Source organism: Procambarus clarkii, chromosome 6 (assembly GCF_040958095.1).
Source record: "Procambarus clarkii isolate CNS0578487 chromosome 6, FALCON_Pclarkii_2.0, whole genome shotgun sequence".
Lineage (NCBI taxonomy): Eukaryota > Metazoa > Arthropoda > Malacostraca > Decapoda > Cambaridae > Procambarus > Procambarus clarkii.
The window spans coordinates 20,992,757-21,000,256 of record NC_091155.1 but is presented as its reverse complement, the minus strand read 5'-3'; the positions used below and the strand labels follow the sequence as shown (position 1 = coordinate 21,000,256).

General features: G+C 44.3%; 1 protein-coding gene across 2 annotated transcripts in view; it reads right to left on the bottom strand.

Moving 5' to 3' along the window:
* The window catches only part of LOC123753927 (uncharacterized), a 39,189-nt gene extending 31,821 nt beyond the window's left edge, over positions 1-7,368 (bottom strand). The window contains exon 1 of one of the 2 annotated variants that reach the window (XM_069306379.1): positions 7,007-7,368. The gene's annotated coding sequence lies outside the window, so the exon portion shown is untranslated. Of the gene's footprint in view, positions 1-573; positions 840-7,006 lie in introns of those variants that run through there. The other variant, XM_069306372.1, reaches the window with a different exon arrangement.
* Positions 7,369-7,500: the final 132 nt, after the last annotated feature.

The following is a 7,500-nucleotide window of genomic DNA, read 5'->3' as shown; positions in this document are numbered from 1 at the left end:
GGTTGATTAACATAACATGTATAAACATACGTGTTATGAATAGACGTGACACTTCCGTGATGGCTGTACGAGCTATGATACCTAGGTGATGTCTGTATGACAGTCGCGAGGCCTGTATGACACAGTCGCGAGGCCTGTATGACACAGTCGCGAGGCCTGTATGACACAGTCGCGAGGCCTGTATGACACAGTCGCGAGGCCTGTATGACACAGTCGCGAGGCCTGTATGACACAGTCGCGAGGCCTGTATGACACAGTCGCGAGGCCTGTATGACACAGTCGCGAGGCCTATATGACAGTCATGACACGTTTATGATAACTAAGTGATGACTCTGACACGTTTATGATAAGTGATGGCTGTATGACAGTCATGACACCTACGTGATAACTATGATACGCTTATGATCACATAAGTGATGGCTGTATGACAGTCATTATATCAAAGTACCACCTACGAGACAGTCATGACACCGAAGTGACCCCTTGACACTTACGTGACGCATGTATGACAGCAACGCGATGTTCATTTGACACTGAAAATGAGTGCTACAGAAAACCTGGCTTTATGCTTACCTGTCTTGAAGTACGAGGGAAGTTGACACGGGCGAGTTGACGGCGTCTAATGGCAAAAAGTACTAATCTATGGCAGCGAGTGCCTGGCCTGTGGCAGCGAGTGCCTGGCCTGTGGCAGCGAGTGCGTGGTGTGTGGCAGCTAGTGCCTGGCCTGTGGCAGGGAGTGCGTGGTGTGTGGCAGCGAGTTACTGCACCTGTACGCTCACTCGTACCTTGCAGGTAACTGACTGTCACATCGCCTTACCCTCTCCTCGTCCGCCCCGCCGCCGCCGCCACCACCACCAGGCCCTCACCCACCCACCTTCTCTGATGAGGGGCGGGTGGCTGAGAGCTCACCATAGCCCGTGCTACTTGCAACCTTCGTTACGAGTAACCGATTCTAAAACAACAGCCTATATACAGTCAGGACTTAGGCTCTGCCCCAAGATGCGAGTTATTCGTTACTCGGTCCTACAGCGGATCATGATAAGTTTAGTATAGTTTGTACAGTAAACCACCGTTGGACGATACAGAGGCGGCATTAAGGCGTCCCTCAGCAACTGTTGTAGCAGGACCAATGGTGTGTGGGGCCTGGCCAGGGGAAAGTTCGCACACGACTTCGCTAGCCAGTGAGGGAACACGCAACGACGTGATGTTCTGTGCAAATGATATATATAATAATAATAATAATAATAATATATTATATAATAATATATATAAATAATATATAATAATATATATAATATATATATATATATATATATATATATATATATATTATATATATATATATATATATATATATATATATATATATATATATATATACACAACTGACGATTTACTATAAAACCAGAAAAACGGCCAGCCTACTCATGAGAAACTCTCCAGACACAAAGCAGAACGCTTTAAAAGAGACCAACGTCGTCTATGCCTTCAAATGCCCTCTTGGGGACTGTAAGCTCCAAAAAACCCAGTATATAGGCAAGACAACAACATCTCTTTCTAGGCGTTTAACGATGCATAAGCAACAGGGCTCCATTAAGGAACATAATATCTTCCCACAACCAAACCATCGCCAGAGAAATCCTAGTAAACAACACAGAAATCATCGATAGATACAGCAATAGCAGGCGGGCTTGACGTGCGAGGCACTACACATATAGAAGTCAACACCAGCAATCAACAGCCAATTAATGCACAACTATATTCTACCCACCTCAAGACTCCGCTCCAATATAGAAGCATCAAGAAATATGGACCAATAGGCTTTCTACAATCACTTCCATTCAATACCATTGTTTCGTGTTCTGTCTTGTGTTTATGAATTTAATACCTATTAATACCACCTCACCCCATCCACCTCACTCAAATGTAGATATAAACAAATCGAAGATGTGAAAGTTCTATCAGTTGTGTATGTGTAAACTAAAGTCTTTGAAAATGTAATAAGTTTTACGAAACGCGCTCAAGTGTCGCGTCAGACTAGAAATAAAAATGAATTTTGGAGAATTGTTTTTGAATTACCACCAACAGTGAAAAGAAACGTACGAAAGATCGAGAAAATTCGTGTTAGAATTATTAATCTTACTTTTTCGGTCATATTTTAATAATATATGTCTACAGGAAAGACTGCTACCAATATATATATATATATATATATATATATATATATATATGTCGTACCTAGTAGCCAGAATGCACTTCTTGGCCTACTATGCAAGGCCCGATTTGCCTAATAAGCCAAGTTTTCCTGAATTAATATATTTTCTCTAATTTTTTCTTATGAAATGATAAACCTACCCATTTCATTATGCATGAGGTCAATTTATTTTTAGGAGTTAAAATTAACGTAGATATATGACAGAACCTAACCAACCCTACCTAACCTAACCTATCTCCATAGGTTAGGTTAGGTTAGGTAGCCGAAAAAGTTAGGTTAGGTTAGGTAGGTTAGGTAGTCGAAAAAACATTAATTGAGGAAAACTTGCCTTATTATGCAAATTGGGCCTTGCATAGTAGGCTGAGAAGTGCGTTCTGGCTACTAGGTACGACATATATATATATATATATTATATATATATATATATATATATATGCAGAATAACCACATATGAAAAATAGAAAATGCTTAACGCGTTTTCGGCTAATTCGCCTTCATCAGAGCAAAGTAGAATGAAGATAAGTTTGCTGATCAGACCTTTATATCCGCCTGGGCAGATCACCTGACCACCAAAAATAAGTGGAGGAAAGGAATTATAAGAAAGAAGGTAACTGCAGAAGGCCTATTGGCCCATACAAGGCAGCTCCTTTTAATATCTCAAAGTGCCATACGTGTTTAAATGATTGCTATATTGTTTTGACGTGCTATATTGCAACCATTTAAACAATCATTTAAACACGTATGGCACTTGGAGATATTAAAAGGAGCTGCCTTGTATGGGCCAATAGGCCTTCTGCAGTTACCTTCTTTCTTATAATTCCTTTCCTCCACTTATTTTTGGTGGTCAGGTGATCTGCCCAGGCGGATATAAAGGTCTGATCAGCATGCTTATCTTCATTCTACTTTGCTCTGATGAAGGCGAATTAGCCGAAAACGCGTTAAGCATTTTCTATTTTTCATATGTGGTTATTCTGCATACTTGGATCAGTGTTTTTGTGATCATTGTTGCATATATATATATATAATATATATATATATATATATATATATATATATATATATATATATATATATATATATATATATATATAGAGAGAGAGAGAGAGAGAGAGAGAGAGAGAGAGAGAGAGAGAGAGAGAGAGAGAGAGAGAGAGAGAGAGAGAGAGAGAGAGAGAGAGAGAGAGAGAGAGAGAGAGAGAGAGAGAGAGAGAGATATTATATAGATATTATATACATTATTATATATAGATATTATTAAACCCACCGACAGCACACTACTTGGAGCACCTCTGGGCCGCAATGCCATTGCTGCAGTCCTTGACGAAAAGTTTAGAGACCTAAAGAGGATGGAAGAGAGAATAGAGGACTTGGACTCCCATGATGCCCTCTACCTTCTCACAAAGTGCCTTACCTTGCCCAGGCTAACATACTTCTTAAGGTGTGTGCACCCACTTTTGGCAACCCACTTCTAAATCAATATGATGAGCTCCTCAGGTCAATATTCAGGAAGGCACTTACTTAGATTTAGATGACAGTCAGTGGGACCAAGCAACACTAACAGTGAGATTTGGGGGGATAGGCATACGAAAGGCAACTGAGGTAGCACTTCCAGCATTCTTATCCTCATGTACAGCAGCCAACGAATTGGTAGGGCAGATCCTACCAGAGCGTATGAGAGAGTGTTACGGACCCGAGCCCAGCGTCCGAGCCCGGAGCAGTGACGACCACGCCATCTGTGGGTCAGCTCCCGAAACCCCCTCCAAATGGACGACGCCATCTAGTGAGGACAAGATATACTGGCCACAAGGGCTAGTTTCCCGTCCTGATCAGCTCATAACACAGCCGCTGCTGACCTCTGGTGAGGTGACGCTTAGACAGCAACGCCATCTATGGAGTGGATAGGTGGGTGTTTGTGTCCAAGCCGGTAAGTGAGATGCCCTAGAGTGTAACCGGTACTGATGACGTGTCTGATTACAGAGTCGACCTGGGACTGCTGTAATGAACGTTGGATCAGTCTACCCAAGGCAGCCGTAAAGTCTCCAAGTATTAGCTGCAGAAGTTGAGTCCCTCCCCCCCCCCCCCCGGATGAACACTGTTGTGTTAGCCTGCCTGTGACATGGCAGTTGAGGAATTGTTGTACCCGGGGCTGACTCGTGGAGAAGAATAGCCACTGGGGTGTTGTGGTGAGGAGTGACCTGTGAAGTCACACGAGGCTCCTGCCTAGGGCTCGCAACCCTAGTATTGGTCGTGGAGTGGCCTAACCAGCGGAACTGATTGGAACCTGCCAGCTAAAGGCTGGATTTGTGGTTGACGGCCTCCACGACGGTGCACCCAGTGGGACTGTGATTTGGCTGGCCTGTGGCCGGGGTAGACTCGCTGGGAGAATCTAAGGATTCATCGTGAGGCCACAAGAGGACCAAGAGCTAAGCACCGTGGAACACTCCGCATCTTCAGAGGAAGACCAGATTGTATCTTAATAGTGTTTATACCTCCCCCGTGTGATAAGATATATATTATTTATGGTGACGGTGATAATTATATTATTAAGTTTTTGCCTTTGTCTCCCTTCCCCTTTAATTTACTTGCGTTACGGAGCACACCCCTTGAAAGCCACTACTAGCTTGGGGCCAGATACCCAAACTCTACTAACATCAGAGAAAGAACCCAGTTGCGACCCGAGAGGGCCGTAACAGAGAGACAGCGGGAACTCGTAATCAAACGTTCATGGAAGCAACCAGACAATGGGACACCATTGCACACCCTCAACCCCGACCACAAGTCCCAAAAGACCACAATCAGGCCCACTGGGATAGCCCCATAATGGAAAAGACTGTCACAGCAATGATCGACAACGCTGATGCTGAAAACAAAGCCCGCCTCCTAGCGGTAACAGCACCCCACGCCGGGTTTTTTTTTATTTGCAGTGCCCAAATGCAGCCCTGGGACGGGCTGTTTATGAGGACGGGCTCCTGCAAGATAGATAGAAGTTCATTGTATCAGTAAACTTGACACAGTGAATGGAGGCGAGTGATTACTTGTTCATACCGATTTACATGTTAAAGCCTAGATTTGGTGATTATAAGACCTATGCCGGACAAAATTGAAGGAGAGAACGGTAGCCTAATGAGGCATAATTTGACGTACAGAGACAACGGAAGAATAATTATTGTTGAATCAGTGATTTACATCGTGCCATATTCTTAATTATGTAAGTGTTAATGAATTGGTTTATAGTTATGCATGTTCCTGACAAGTAACAAGGGAATGGTTTGGTCATCATAACAAGAGTTTACGATATTAGATAAAGTTTACTATACCGATACAATATTTACATGTATGTGACAGGATAGCCTAACCTGTCGAGTAGCTGAATGCTGAGGTCACACGATGAGTCTTGTGTCACCTGATAATGGTCCACGACGGTCAGAAACGTCGTCGTGTCTTCATCTTCTCACGTGTGGTTTGATCAAGTTATAAGTTGGGGACCCCGTCCAAGGCGCCATATATTTTTTATAATTTTTGTTTGTAATAAATGTTTGTCAGACAACTTTCTTTGCTCTTGTCCTTGTGAGGGTTGTAACTGAGAGGTAAATCACCTCGACCTGTGGACCAGACAATAAAGAGCGAAAATAAAGAAAAAAAACTTCAATGAAGGCCTCCCGAGTTAAGTGGGAGAGACTGGTCCTCAGTTGGTCAGTATGAGGGCGTGAATACGAGACAACATGAGGTTACTGAGGTCTCCACAATTTGGCGCGAATCCGGGTAGTTCCATAGTGAGTGGCCTGACACAGTGTAGTGTGAGCGGCACTACCAGCACCCTCCTGTCCCTTACCTTACGGGGCCCTTTCCGGGAGGACCTCTTCTTCATCCTTGCACGCTTGTAATAAATTGGGGTCTCCTGTCAAGAGATCTCTATTCAATGCATCATACCCAGTATCTCCAAGATGAAACTCTACCAGTATCTGGGGGGGGAGTAGGGGAGGGCAGCAAGGGGAGGGGTAGGGGAGGGCAGCAAGGGTAGGGGAGGGCAGCAAGGGGAGGGGTAGGGAAGGGCTGCAAGGGGGGGGGGGAGGTGAAGGGTAACAAGAGGCAGGAGAGCAGCCCTACAGGTAACATCAGTGGGGCTCCCAGAGATCAATAACCACCTGTGACGCTTGTTCATAATACAGCCCTCCATCCCTATTTCCTGCCCTCCCTCCCTCCCCCCTCCACTCCCTTCGTACAAGTTCATATCCTTCTCTGCCTTCTCCCTCTCTTCCAATCCATCTCCCTTCCTCCTTCAGTCCCCATATTTTCCCTCTTCCGTCGACTCCTTCCGCTCTGCTGCTGCTCTTCCGCTCTGCTGCTGCTCTTCCGCCCCCCCCCTCCACCACCACTACTACCCCCACTGACACCACTACTACCACCATCACCACTGATATCACCATCACTACCACAACTACCACCACCACTACTACCACCATCACTACCACAACTACCACCACCACTACTACCACCTGCACTACTACCACCACCTGCACTACTACCAGTCTGCAATCTGCTTTCATTTGCGATTGCCATCTAAGATTGAGTTTAATCAGTAACCAGATAGAATTCATCGATTTTCTCTTTATAGTCAAGTTTCAAACTACCGTGAATAAGTGATTCATGGAGGAAGAGGAATGATCATGTTGAGAATTCTATCTCAATATAACTTCCAAATTACTTAATTCTTTGCAATAAGACATCAGAAACAGTACAAAACTGTTCTTTGTAATCGAGGATAATAAAATCACTCAAATTAGCACCTACCTCTCTTCATTCGCAAATTTGCACCGAAAGAAGTGCCGTGACTATCAGCTGTAAGAGGGAGGTGGTGGTGGTGGTGGTGGCAGGACGCAGCACCTTGGGGTTAGTCGGTCAGCACATGGCACTCGAGACGGACGGATGTACCACCGTGCTCCCCAATTTGGACGCCATATTGATAGAGACAATGACGATAGAAGATTAGACATCAGTGAAGCGCTGCATATCAAGACATCTAGAGGCAGAAGAGCAACAATCAATAACCAGCAAACACAGTTACACTATCTACTTCAAGACCCAGGACTAATGCAGGACCCAATGACCCTGCAACATGAACAGAAGAAACCAGTAGAACAAACTGCCAACATGTCACTCTTAATTTACTACCCCATGTATATCATTCATCCATGTCGCCTATCACCTCACCATTAGAGGATATAATCAGGAGCTAAAACAGAAGAATTTGTCTGAGAATGTGAGCGAGACCTTAAAAAACGCAT